This window comes from Ursus americanus, chromosome 17 (genome assembly GCF_024610735.1).
Source record: "Ursus americanus isolate L20-20 chromosome 17, mUrsAme1.1.p, whole genome shotgun sequence".
In the NCBI taxonomy this organism is placed as follows: Eukaryota; Metazoa; Chordata; class Mammalia; order Carnivora; family Ursidae; genus Ursus; species Ursus americanus.
In genome coordinates, this window is record NC_142143.1 from 34117614 (window position 1) to 34132851 (window position 15238).

The window sequence follows — 15238 nt, forward strand, 5'->3', positions numbered from 1 at the left end:
TGCTCTTTCCAGATTTTTTCTTGTGATTGATATCTAGTTTTATAGTGTTGTGGTTGGAAAAGACTAATTGTGTGACTTCAATCTTTTTTAACTCATTAAGAATTTTTTTTGCGGCTTAATACGTGATATATTCTGGAGAATGTACCATGTGCATTTGAAAAGAATGTGTATTCTGTTTTAGGATGGAATGTTCTGAACATACCTTTTAGATCCATCTGGTCTAATAGTTATCATTGTTAATTTTCTTGTTGGATTGTTCCCTTTTGGGTTATATAGCATCCTGCTTTGTCTTTTGTTATAGTCTTTCTTTTAAAGTCGATTTTGTCTGATATAGGCTTTGCTACCCTGGCTTTCTTTTCATTTTCATTTGCATGATAAATGCTTCTCCATCCCTCACTTCCAGTCTGCATGTGTCCTTGTGTCTGAAATGAGTCTCTCTTTTTTTTTTTTTTTAAGATTTTATTTGTTTATTGGACAGAGATAGAGACAGCCAGCCAGAGAGGGAACACAAGCAGGGGGAGTGGGAGAAGAAGAAGCAGGCTCATAGTGGAGGAGCCTGATGTGGGGCTCGATCCCATAACGCCAGGATCACGCCCTGAGCCGAAGGCAGACGCTTAACCATTGTGCCACCCAGGCGCCCCTGAAATGAGTCTCTTTTAGGCTTTTTATCCAGTCTGTCACCTTATGTCTTTTGATTGGAGTATTGAATCCATTTACATTCAAAGTAATTATTGATAGGTAGTTACTTATTGCCATTTTGTTACTTGTATGCTTGTTTTCATAGTTCTTGTTTCTTTTCTTGTTCTCTTCTCCTATAGTTTGCTGGCTTTTATGATATACTTAGATTCCTTTCTCTTTAGTTTTTGCATATCTCTTACTGGTTTTTGATTCGTGGTTACTGTTAGGTCTATACATAATATCTTATGCAAAGGAAGGCTATGTTAAGTTGATGGTTGCTTCAGTTTGAATCTTTTTTTTTTAATTCCCCCACTGCATTTTAGGTATATGGTGTCGTACTTTACATCTTTTATTTTGTGAATCCCTGAACTGATTTTTATAAATATACTTAATTTCATTGGTTTAGTGCTTCCTACTTTTCTTACTTATGGTCTTTTCTTTCCACTCAGAGTTCCCTTTAACATTTCTTGTAGGGCTGGTTTAGTGGTCATGAATTCCTTTAACTTTTGTTTGTCCGGGAAACTCTTTAGCTCTCCTATTTTGAATGAGTGCCTTGCTGAATAGAGTATACTTGACTGTAGATTTTTCCCTCAGCATTTTGCAGGTCAGTAGGGAGTGGCATTATATATTTAAAGTTTCTGCTGAAAAATCAACTGATAACCTTATGGGGTTTCCCCTGCATGTAACTGTTTTCTCTTCTCTTCTCTTGTTTTTTTTTTTTTTGTTTGTTTGTTTTGTTTTGTTTTTGTTTTTGTTTTTTTCCCTCTCTTTGTCACTACTTTTTGCCATTTTAATTACTATGTGTCTTGGTATGGACCCCCTTGGGTTAATATTTTGGGGGGCTGTCTTTGCCTCCTGGATCTGGATTTGTTTCCTTCTTCAATTCAGGAAGTTTTAGCTATTATTTCTTCAAATTTTCAGCACCCTTTTCTCTCTTCTTTTTTTGGAATTCCTATATAGCAGATGTTATTATGCTTGATACCATTCCTGAGTTCTCTTACTCTATTTTCAATTTTTAATTTTTTTCTCTCTTCTCTTTGCAACTTGATTGCTGTCCTCCAGGTCATTAATCTATTCTTCTGATTCCTCTAGTCTACTATTTATTCCATTGGAGTGTGTGTGTGTGTGTGTGTGTGTGTATAATATTTTTAGACAGAGACAGAGAACATGGAGGGGAAGGGAGGGAAGAGGTAGAGAATCTTAAGTAGGCTCCATGCCCAGTTCAGAGCCAAGTGTGGGGCTCAGTCTCACAACCCTGAGATCATGACCTGAGCCAAAACTAAGAGTTGGACACTTAACCAACTGAACCACCCAGGTGCCCCAATATGGTTATTTTTAATTTCAGTTGAGTTCTTCATCTCTGAATGGTTCTTTTTCTCATATTTTTCTATCCCTTTGTTGAGGGTTTTACTGAGGTCCTCTACTCTTTTCCCAGCTCCACTGAGTATCTTTTTGACCATTACTTTAAATTCTCTATCAGGCATATTACTTCTTTCCATTTCATTTAGTTCTTTTGCTGTGAATTTATCCTCTTCTTTCATTTGGGACATATTCCTCTGTTTCCTCATTTGTGTGTCTGTTTCTATGTGTTAAGAAAGTCAGCTACATCTCCTGCTCTTGAAAGTAGGGACCTTATGAAGAAGAGGTCCTATCATGCCCTGCAGTGCAATGTCCCATGTTCACCAGAACCTAGAACTTCAGGGGTATCTCCTATGTGTGTTGTGGGCATCCTACTGTTGTACCTGGGGCTGCATTTGCCTTTAGTCCAGTCATCTACAGTGGCTTTCTTTGCCCGTTGTGGGCAAGGTTCATTCCCTGTGTTGTTAGTGGACTAGTCTGGGGCCACCTTGATCTTGAGTGGAGTCTGATCAGGCATTTGCCCCAGATGTAGTAGCAATGAACCTCAGGGTGCTTTACGTCTGTTGTCTCCTGAGAATCTTACATTGGTAGGTGGGGCTGGCTGTCAGACCAGGTATCTTCCCTCAGTGAACTACTAGGGCTGCTGTTGGTCTGGTGTGTGTGGTTACCTTCCCATCTCCCCGGGGCCATAGTCATTTTGGAGTAGTTCTGACCCCTGTTGTGGCTGCTTACACACTTCCAGGTTTGTGGCACCACTTTGGGTGGGCTCAGGCCAAGGCTGAATTGGAGGGGAGAAGTCTGCAGGAGAACATAGGGGTGGGAGCCTAGTGCCAGCAAGGGTAGTGCTGGCATGCTATGAGAGGAGACCTGCACTGCCTGGGAAAACTGACAAGGCCTGCTGGGTCTGAGAGGGCAGATTCACAGAAGCACACAGGCAGGGCATGCAGTTAGTAATCTAAGGGGAGAGTGCTGGTACTGTACTGGTTCTCATAGCTGTTCATGTATCTAGGTTGGGGGATGGGGGAAGAAAATAGTGCCAACCAGGTCTGTTTTTAGAGAAGTCTCCCAAAGATTCCTGCCCTGCCATCACATGCTCTGAGATTAGTAAATAAATCTTGCCATATACCCCAGGTGTTTTTCAACAGCTGCATATATGCTGCATCCCAGCAGGCTATTTGTTGTGTTGTTTCTTTAAGGGTGGGGCTTCTGCCCTCCAGCTCTCTCAGAGCCAAGTCCATTGTTTTTAAAGTTCCAGGTGTTAAGTCCCACTGATTGTTAGCCTCTCTGGTTTTCAAAGCCAGATATTACAGGCATTCCCTTCCTCAAGTGTGCTTCCCATTGCTGGAGCATCTGGTCCTCTCCCCTTTCCACACCACTGTGCCCTTCTCACAGATATTCCCTATTTGGCTCCTGCCCTTGTCTTCTCCCTTTCTATCTTCATTGATGTGGCCTCTTCTCTACGTTTACCTGTGGGGGGTCTGTTATGCCTGTCTTCGGGTCATTTTCTGGGTTATTTATACTGATGTGGATGTTATCTAGTTGTATGCATGGGATGAGGTGACCTTAGGATCCTCTTTATAAGTCCATAAATGAATTTTGTTTTGAACTTCATATAAATGTTATTAAACAGTATCTTTTGAGTGTCTGACTTCTTTTAGCCAATATTGTACTTGAGATTAATACATGCTGTACAATGTGTTTGATTCATTTTCATTATGTGTCATAGTCTCTTATATAAAATACACCTCATTTTATCCATTCAGCTATTGATGGAAGTTGATTGTTTCAAGGTGAGAGCAATGATGAATAACAGCATTATGAACATTCTTGTAAATATCTTATGTGCATATAGGGACACATTTGTGATAAATACAAATAAGGATAACATTTCTGGGTCATAGAATATGCATAAGTTCAGAATTAGTGGAGGGATTAAACCATTTTCCATAGGGTTTGTATAAATACACACTTTCACAAACAATATATGAATGAATTCCAGTTTCTCCAAACCCTGGCCCAAACTTGGTATTTTTTAAAATGTTTTGTCAATCTAGCATGTGTGTTTTATAGCACAACTTAACTTTCTCTAGGTTCCTTACACCATGTTGACCCAGTCTCTGGTTTATTTGCTTCATTTCTGCCATTATATCTTATGTCTAATACTCCTAATGGACTTATAAGTTTTTACAAATTCTTTACTGTTATTTATTAGGGTTGCAGCAAGGAATGGAATTATATGTGTGTGTACAATCCACCAATTTTTCACTGGATATCCATGTGATCCATTTTCCATTTTAGAAAGCAATAAAATGCACTTACCTAAAAAAAAGAAAAAAAATTAAGTATTCTCAAAATGAATACTTCTTGTATTCAAATGAAGTACTTATCAGTAAATATATCTTTCCTTCCTTGCTCTAGTAAAGTCCATTATATTAAGTAGGAGTAGCTAAACTTACTATACTTTAGGTACTCTAAAATATACCCCCATAGGTCATTAAAATTATAACAATATTTTAAATTCAGGAACTCAAGAACTTGATAATGTCATGTTTCTTGTTGCTAATTTTATGATATCTATGGTTTATTCTTAAATGCAACAAAGTCCTTCAGGTTTAATTCTCTAACCATACAAATATAGTATATTGAGTAAATAAATAAAAAACAATTTCTTGGTCTCTGGAAATTCCAGTATAATCATCTGTAATTTTAGAGCCTACTTTTGAGGACCATACCAGATAATTTATGACTTAGTTTTTAAAAGTATGGTCCTTAGTTTGACAATAAAATTTTCTTGTAAATAAATAAAACAATCAGGTAACTGGCCATACTAAAAAATCATCTCAACATTTCAATAAAACCCAATTTTAAGCACTTCTCAGTTATATGTTTTAAAGATACCCCAAGTTCTATCTAGCCATGCAGTTTTCCTTATGCATGAGTACCTGGAAAATAGATGCTGTATCTTTACAGTACGCCTTCTTTAGAAGATAGCATTAATAAGAAATAGGATATTTCTTTTTAGAGTGTTTAGGTAAATTAGTGAAGCCAAGACCCTACTTCTTATTCCTCTTCCTCCAAATTTGAGTCAATAAGCAAATAAGATAATACTTTTATGAATCACCAAGCAAATTCCCAATACCCAATATTCCAAGTGCAGAGTTTCCTGATACCTGCTGGTATCTGGGAAAACAGTTCAGGTAAGAGGCCCAAATGAGAAAGAATAAATGTATATGGAAGACAGGCTTGAGTCGTTTTTATGAGCAGCTGCATGAAACAAGTATGACGAAACTTCTTTAAGGGATAAGTATTTTTATGGGGGGTGGGGGGAAGGAGGAGAGAGAACACAGAATGCATGAACATGGCTTTGACTAGTGATATGGCCTGCTAGCAATACACAGAATGATGAGTATACAGAAAGCGAGGACAAACAAATTCATCAATTTATTTCCTGGGGGGAAGGGGTGCTTGCTTTGGCAGCACATATACTAACATTGGAAAGATACAGGGATTAACATAGCCCCTGTGCAAGGATGACACACAAATTTGTGAAGCGTTCCATATTTTTGTTCTGGGTCTGTCTCCTTGCTCAGCAGGGAGCCCGCTTCTCCCTCTACCTGCTACTCCCCCTTCCTGCTGCTCCCCCTGCTTGTGTATGCTCACTCTTTCTCTCTCTGATAAATAAATAAAATCTTAAAAAAATATATTTCCTGGGGGGTAGTGACGGATAGAACATCAAAAGTGTTTTTTCAATTATTTCCTCCAAATGAGAAGAGCGGTATCACTTTGCTAGGGCTGCCATAGCAGAATACCACAGAGCAGGTTGCTTAAACACAGTTCTGGATACTGGAAGCTCAAGATCAAGGTGTTGGCAGGTTTAGTTTCTTCTGAGGCCACTCTGTTTGGCTTGCAGATAATTGCCTTCTCCACCTTTATATGGCCTTTTCCCTGTGTGAGGATATCCCTACTATCTCTTTCAACTTTTTATAAGGACACAAGTCAGATTAAATTAAAGCTCATCCATCTGACCTCATTTAACCCTAATTATCTCTTTAAAAGGTGTATGCTTAAATGAAATCATTGTCTAAGATACTGTGGGTTAGAACCTAAGCGTATGAATTTGGTGGAGGTGATGGGGAACACAACATAGTCCATAACAAAGAGGTAGAATTTTGGATAGATGCTTTCTATTTATGAGGCACCTTGCCACCTAATGCAATACTTTTGAATACATGCTTCAATTGCATGTATCCAACAGTTACATGCAATTTTATGCAACTGCTTGTATTCCTTTTATCGAGAAATCACTCTGAAAGAGAAAGTATAGTACAATTTATGGCTAATTAAATTTTTTCTAATGTTAAACTGTGGTGGTAGAGAAGAGATTAGGGACACAATTCCCGTAGGGCAAAAATTGGTGTATAACATTTTTTTAATATTTATATTATATTTATTTTTATTTTTAATATTTTTTATTATGTTAGTCACCATACAGTACATCCCTAGTTTTTGATGTAAAGTTCCATGATTCATTACTTGCGTATAACACCCAGTGCACCATGCAATACGTGCCCTCCTTACTACCCATCACCGGTCTATCCCATTCCCCCACCCCCTCCCCTCTGAGGCCCTCAGTTTGTTTCCCAGAGTCCACAGTCTCTCATGGTTCATTCCGCCTTCTCTTTACCACCCCCCTTCTTCTTCCCTTTCTTCTCCTACGGATCTATAATATTTTTAACCCAAACAGAACACTTCAACTGATATATAGTAAATGCTAATTTTTTAAATAATGAAATGAAAAAGGGTCAAAAAATCAAGGAAAATAGGAATCTTATTTATTCTATTTAAAATCTCTACCAGATATCCCACAGGCACTTCAAACTCATCAATTTCCATTTATACTGTGGTTGCTTCTAAATTAGATTTCTTGAGAATGCCTGGAAAACTTAGCAGACCTTGTTAACTTCTCACTCACAGTTCCGGTCACCAAGCCCTTCATATTCTATCTCCCAAAACCTGTCACACATATGTTCCTTTATTTGCATGCCCAACATCACTGTTTAGGTTTAAATATATGTGTATTTTAACCTGCTTTACTGCATTATTTCCTTAGCCGTTATACCAACCCCCATCTTTACTACCATTATACCAATTTCCTAATTTGTTTTCCGTGAGATCTTTGTAAGATAGAAACCTGATAACACCAATAATTAAAATTTTTCCTGTCCTCATCACCTGCAAGATGCAGTTGAAACTCTTCCCGAGGAAATACATATCTTGTCACCTTGCCCCATTTACATTTCTGACTCTTGTCATGGCCGAATATCCACCATGCATATATTCAAGCATATTTAAATTTTTCATAGATTGGATCATTAAGTTTTATATGTTAATTATTCTGTCAGGAAATATACGTATTCTCATTTTCCCTCCTGGCTATCTCTTCCTTGACCTTCAGACTAAACCAGTTTCCTCTTCATAGGAAGTGATTCCTATTACTACCCCTTCCTTTAGGACTTCCGCACTCGCCTACTTTACTGCTACAGCAACCCCATGTATAGAGCTCAATAGGACTAATACTACCACAATCATTAATTCACTTGTCTGCATCCTTGCATAGAATATGTATTCTTTGGACTCAGCGTTAATATTTGCTGTTTTTATTTGTTTATATTACTTTGTCCTTTTTATAAATAAAAAAGCAATAAATATTTGGCAAGAGAAGACTTGGAAAACTTGCTTCCTTTAACAAAACCAATCTTGGTTCTGCATGATACAAATTTAAAATCTAGGTTTCAAGATTCTAAGGCAAAGAGATTAGAAAACATTCTTTTTATTCTAAATGTAAAATAAACAGATGTTTGGAAATGGAAAAATGTAAGATAAGCAGATGTTGAGGGGTGGAATTTTGAATGAAGTGAGAACTACTCATGAATTAGAAGCCTGCTTGGATTGAACATAAATGCATTATATATAAATGCATAGCTAATGAAACCTTTGTGGATTAACTATTTTAGTAATCTATTTATTGGTGTGTCACTTAACAACTTCATTTATTTTTGTCAATTCTCTGAGGTTGACTGGGTGGGCTTAGCTGCACTAGTCTTGTTAGCTCCATGTGATACTCCCTGCACTGCTCTCATCTGGTGGCCTGACCAGGGCTGGGGTGTTCAAAATCACTTACTCATGTAAGCTGCCATTGGTGCTGGCTTTTGGCTAGAGATTCAGGTTAGAGGTTCTTTGAGAGAGTTTTGACTTGCATAATAGGAGTAAGATAGGTAGATGAGATATCTGATTTGAAAAGTTTGATGGCAGAGAGTTTGTCATGTTCAGGAATTTGACTTTTCATAAAAATCATTGGAGAGAGATAACTATACTAAGCAAGAGACCGACTTTTAAAATGTCTTTTCATTTTTTTATGAAGATAATTTTTGTAACTGCATAAAAGATTGTTGGGGGTAGAAAGGAACCACTTGGGATGTGGGAGTTTATCAAAACGCAAATATAAAACAATAACATTAGCTGGAAAAAATATTTGAAAGACAATTATCATATAAAATTAATAGTACTCGATTGATTGTGTGGGGAGAAATGGGAGAGACCATGTTTATGGTTAACATTGAAGCTTTAAGCTTGGAGAAATAGACTGTTTTGACCTCATTCATGGAGATAGAAAACAGGAAAAAGCACAAAGTTTGGGGAAGGTAATGAGTTCAGTTTAGGTTTTTTTCTAAATCTGAGGGGCTTTGAGATATCCTGATACTTTGAAATATGACTCTCAATGTGAAAGAGAAAGAAGGGCTAGAAGTATAATATGCAGTTACCAAGAACACACTTTGGAACATAGCATTACTCAGGATGAGATTGGCACTGTTACCTGTTATTGTAGGACTATAAATTGGTTCAACAATACTTTCAAAGAAACCAAATAGCATGAAAAATGCTCGTTTCAGAATAAGTAGGAGGAAAAGATCTCATGCTGAATATATAACATGTATTCAATAAACCTCTTTTAGTGATCAGATTCAGAGGTTCTATCTTGTCTTCCTCATCCTGCTTCCTCTTTGAGCTAAGTCTTACTCTGGACAGTGCGGATAATGAGAATTTGCTTATATGACTAAATTGTACAGTCCTTAAGGCCTACTTTTCAGTTACTCTTTTTGTTAAACAAAATGAAGATTTTTTTTTTGAAGATCTAATGAAGGTGTAACAACAGGCTTTTTTTATTTCAAGTATCAAAGTAACCACTGAAGGGAAAAATCAGCTTTGATTCCTTCTTTTGTAACTAGACATTTGATGATCAATTGAAGGGTTAGTAATAAGAGACCCAGAGACCATTTGCAGAAAAATTTTAAACCGTGCTTCCTCAAAAATGTCAATATAATAGCCTGGAGAGTTTATAGCGGAGTGCAGAAAACCTTTTCCAATATTCCACATAATACCTACCTTGAAGCCAGATTTTGATTATAACACCAGGATGAAACTTCAGGATGGAAACCACAGAGCTGGGACTCATTAATAATATGTATATTGAGAAAATCTAATAAATATATAATAATAAAAATTTATAAAAACTTTCAAAAAATTTTTATACCAGAAATATTCTAATACATCTAAAGTCTGACAAGTATATTTTTAATGTTTTTACCAATCCTGCACCTATTTTTTATCATTATATAACTAGTATTTTTTTTCCAGAAAACTCCAAAATTATTAAAAAAAAAAAGGAAAGCTCTACATTTAGGTTTATAAATATATATATCAATATAACATATGTATTATATCTGTGTATGATTTACATTTTGTAATTTAAAAGATTACCAATGAACTATGAGCATTTTCTTATTAAATAATCCATTTATCTTCATAGAAGTAAACTTTATGGCTGCATCATTTATTTCTTAATCTTGAGAAAGTATAATTTAAAATTATTAGATGGCAAACAGTGATATTGTAGTATATAGAGCAGTTATGAAAGAAATAGTCTCCAGAACTGAACAAAGATGATGAAACCAAAAGGAAAATAAAATGACTATAGAATATTTGTATGCAACAATGATTAGATAAGGTGGTGGGAGGAGTGGGGATGGTGGGGAGAGTTTGAGGAGGGAAAGACTTTGAAAGCCACATTTGAGAGATCAAATTTTATCCTGAGGGCATGTTTGTATATAGAGGCATACTTCAATAAAATCAGTATTTTTGAAAGACAATCAAGTGGCCATATGTTACAGAAGTGGAGTAAGAAGAGACTGAAGACAAGCAGATCTGTAAAGAGGTTACTGTTTTAATCCCAGTGAGATGAAAGTGATTGTTACAGGGAATGGAAAGAAAGAGGCAGATAAAGGGAAACCTATTTAATAACAAAGTCACATAATCCAGTCACTCTAATCAGAAAAAAACAAATATTACATTGATATTGAACAGGAAATTGGAAGCTATGACAACACCCCCAACTCAAAATTGTAGTGCGTATTTGGAGTATAAAACAAGATTCATTGTTGCAGTTCTGAATAAGTCAGTAACAAGTGAATTTAACTATACAGAATTCACCTGCAATGTTGGAGCCTTGAGCAGAGAATAAACTCTCTCAGGATGAAAGAACAGGAATGAATTGAAAATGTTCCAGAAGGGACATCAAGGGAATGTCCATAGGTAGGAAGACAAGAAGAGGATGATAACCAGCTGAGAAGAGAAGCAAAAGCAGTTGGGTTTGAGCAATGGTATCACATCATAGAAAGGAATACAATAATGAGTATTGGAAAGACTGTTGTACTTGACAAAGTTCCCTTCAAGAAGGGAATTTATGGGAGATTGGAGTGAGACTGCAGATTGAGAATAATGAAATACAGTAAACGTGTTCACTCAGCCTGTAAGAGGACTACTTGAAGGAGGGAAAGAGGAGAGCTGCTGTATAAATTAGTAGGAGGGAGGTGTCTTGATTTGTTGTGTTTTTTTTTTAAAAGGAAACCATAAGTTTGAAAACAGAAATTAGCCAAGAGAAAACCTTCCCATCATCGCACTTTTTTAGGAATTTATCTTGAAATCGGGGGCTCAATTTTTTACCCTTCTGCCATCTCCCTAATAAATGGAAGACTGAATGTGGCATTTGTGTGATGGTTAGAAGAAAGAAGTAAACAGGCATGTCATCCTGTCTATATGGATCTTTACATTTGTGTATCACACTTTCCAGGAAGTTTCCTAGACTCTTTTTTTCAGTCCCTATAATGTCTTCAGCTTCTGAAGTTTATTGTAGCAGTTGATTATTGAGTACCGTGACATTTAGATAGCATCCTTTATCATAATATATACAAATCAATATGTACTTGCATTCGAAGACAGTTTGTTAACAAAGGGAATATTTACAAAATTGTACATGTAGTAGAGCCATGAGGGTTACTTCTGGGCTTAGTAGCATCAAACCTCTTAACACTCCTAGTTGCGATGAAAAATGGGTGAGGTGGTGGTTACAGGAACCCAAAAAGAAATAATTCTATAGAATTAGTGTGTACCTTCAGCCAAAGGAAATCAGCTCAAGTCTCCTTGCAGGAAAGGATACAGGGGAAAATAACCTGGCTACTTTGTTCTGTCTTCCTTTGTTCTCCTATTAGGGTTTCCTATTGGCTAAATCCAACCTGAATTAAAAACACATGGGAACTTGCAAATTTGGTTCTTACAAATCTGCCTCATAGAGTTTAATAGAGTGCAGAGCAGACATGAAGGGTAAAATACCCCATATACTACCAATTTAGATGACTTCTTGGAATTTATGCATTTCTCTGGTTAAGAAACCTATATAGGAGTGCCTGCATGGCTCAGTCAGTTAAGTGGCTACCTTCAGCTCAGGTCATTATCTCTCAGGGTCTTGGGATCAAGCCCTGTGTTTTGGGGGGAGGGGTCCCTGCTCAGTGGGGAGTCTTCTTCTCCCTCTACCCCTACCCCCACTTGTGTGCTCTCTCTCTCTCAAAATCTTTTAAAAAACATACTTTTATTACAGAAAAGAGTTGTCCCTATTGTAATAGTAAAATTATTTTCAAAGACCTTTTAATCAAGCTTTTACTCCTTAAAATTTACATAAGTTATACGTTATATTGAGTGTATCCTATATGTCAAGCACATTCCAAATTTATTTATTGCCTAATTTGGTTGCCATACAATTCTATTGCTATGTATCCATCGTTAGGTACTAATTGTGACAATTTTGTGTCTCTGGAACTGATACTTGAAGAGATTAACTTGTTTTTAGTTAGATAGATTTTAAGTAGGAATTTAGGATATGACGCCTGCTCTGTTTGACTTCAAAGCCAACCACTACACCAATAGGTGTAATATTGAAGAAATTTTTCAGCAATTATCTCTTCCTATGTACATTTTAAAATTATTCACTGATTATCTTTAAAGAGGAAGACAATTTGGGGCACCTGGGTGGCACAGCGGTTAAGCGTCTGCCTTCGGCTTAGGGCGTGATCCTGGCGTTATGGGATCGAGCCCCGCATCAGGCTCCTCTGCTATGAGCCTGCTTCTTCCTCTCCCACTCCCCCTGCTTGTGTTCCCTCTCTCGCTGGCTGTCTCTGTCTCTGTCAAATAAATAAATAAAATCTTAAAAAAAAAAAAGAGGAAGACAGTTTAACAAGGATCATGATAGATACGAAGAAATATATTACACCGATCTTGTTTTTGAGATGAGATATAGTGCATTAGAGTCAGTGTGCCTAGAAGCATTGAAGAAACAGATACACAAGAGGCATGGGTAGCAGTCAAGGCAATGGTGTGATTATTTCAGCATCATATAAGAAAAGCTTTCAGTGACCAAGGAAATAATTTAACTTTCAATAGTGAGGACAGCAAGCCTCAGAAAATCAGGTAGGGTTTAAATATAGACTCCTTTCTTAGTAGGACAAAAGGAATATAATCAAGAACACAATATGCTCTTGAAGGTATAAATAACACTTGAGCTTGCCAACAGACATTTGTAATTTAAAAAAGGAACAGTGCAAAATCATCTGGCATTTGAATAAAACTTCAGAGAGGGTACTGACATCATTGATAAAGAGTATCCAGCCCACCCTTGGTCATCATGTTTTCTCCTCTCTCACTTTAATGACTTTGAGGTCACGCCTTCCTAACCTAGATCAACAGAAATATAAAATGCACCCATACTTTTATGTACTCCTTCATTTAGTCATTTTATCTTTACAAAGAGAGATCTATAACTGCCCTAAATAACACTGCTTTTGGGAAATATCTGAAAGGCTAAATCTCGAATACGGAATGTGAAAAACTGTTTTCTCTCCTACCACATGGTAATTGGTTGTATACTTAGATACTGAAGAAAAATGCAGTTCTTTTGCAATATCCATTTTCTTAATCATTTAGAAAAACAAAACATAGGTCCCACAATAAACATTCAATGATAAGTAACACCTAGAAGCATTATTTATAATTGCCAAGATATGGAAGCAGCCCAGGTGTCCATCAATGGATGAATGGATGAAGAAGGTGTGCCACACGCGCACACACACACACACACACACACACACAATGGAATATTATTCAGCCATAAAAATAATGAAATCTGCCATTTACAATAACATGGATAGAGCTAGAGCATATAATGCTAAGCCAAATAAGTCAGACAAAGACAAATTCCATGATTTCACTCATATGTGGAATTTAAGAAACAAAACAAATGAGCAAATGGAAAAAAAGAGAGAGACCAAGAAATGGACTCTTAACTGATGGGTACCAGAGGAGAGGTTGGGGGGGGGGGGGATGGGTTAAATAGGTCATAGGGATTAAGGAGTACCTTCGTCCTGATGAGCACAGGGTGATGTATGGAAGTGTTGAATTACTACTATATTGTATACCTGAAACTAATATAATACTCTATGTTAACTAACTGGAATTTCAATAAAAATTAAAAATAAAAATAAATTTAAAAAATTATAAGCAACAAAGGCAAACTCCTTGCCTTTGAAGTCTATTCTCCTAAACTGACTCACAGAATTACCAAATGTATGTCAATATACCATGTTTTTGCTTAATTTCCTAATATCCATTTTATCCCCAGTGATTGGTCTAAGCCCATCCTGTCATGACTATTTTATTATCAATGATTGACACCTGACCTAACCAAGTTGGACACATGATACACTGACTAATGAGAACCAAGGAGACATTTAGAAGCTTCTGAGAAAGGTTTACATGCGTTATGTATGGAGAGGTGAAAAAGATGCATATGTTTTCCTCAGATTGACACTGGAAAAGATGTTAAGCTTGAAAGTTCTGTGGCCACCTCACTTCCAACCAGATAAAATGACAACACACAAGGTACAGGACCAGGAGAAGCGCTGAGTAGTGGAAACAGTGTAACAAAAGACCCTGTCTAGAGCTCCATCAACTGTCCTCTTTTATCTTTTATATTTGAGTTTATACATTTCCTTATTGCTTAAGCCAATTTTAAACAGAATTTTCTGCTACCAGCAAATGTAGCCACAAACCAAGGGTGTCTGTCTTTTTTTTTTTTTAATTAGAGAGAGAGAGAGAGAGAGTGTGTGTGTGTGTGTGTGTGTGTGTGTACAAGTAGGAGGAGCAGCGGAGGGAGAGGAAGAAGCAGGTTCAGGGAGCCTGATGCAGGGCTTGAACCAGGGACCCTGGGATCATGACCTGAGCTAACAGCAGACGCTTAACCAGCTGAGACACCCAGGCACCCTGAACCAAGTGTGTCTTGCGTGAGATTGTTTTACAGAGATATATGACAGCAAATAATTCCAACACTTACTGACTGTGCTCAAATATCGTATGGGGTGCCTGTACTTCACCTTTGCAACTCTTCTGACCACACACATTCTGTAATTCTTATCACTACTCAAGAATAGTATGTTGCTTTTTGTATGGACTGTATCTACTACACAGGGTGTGCTGCAAAATCTCCAACAAAAATGCTTCTTCATCATGTGAAATTATTTGACTTTTGACAACTTCTTTATTTGGAGAATGCACCAATTCCCCCACATGGCATTTCCCATAATCACTTAAGAAAATGGAGGTACGCAGGAGAAATTAGAAGACAAGGACATGGTATTCTATGACAGAGTGGGGCATATAGTTGAGATATGAGAGGAAGAGTAAAAGTATGTGAATGGCAATTAAAAAATCTCTCTCTATATATATGTAAATGGGTTAATAACCTTTCCTAAAAATAAAT

At 36.9% G+C, this 15238-nt stretch overlaps 1 non-coding gene across 1 annotated transcript; it reads left to right on the forward strand.

The window, feature by feature from the left end:
* The first annotated feature begins 5498 nt into the window (after positions 1-5498).
* Positions 5499-5602, forward strand: LOC123780961 (U6 spliceosomal RNA). The gene has a single exon (XR_006776556.1). It is a non-coding gene; the product is annotated as a U6 spliceosomal RNA (small nuclear RNA).
* The last annotated feature ends 9636 nt before the right edge of the window (positions 5603-15238 follow it).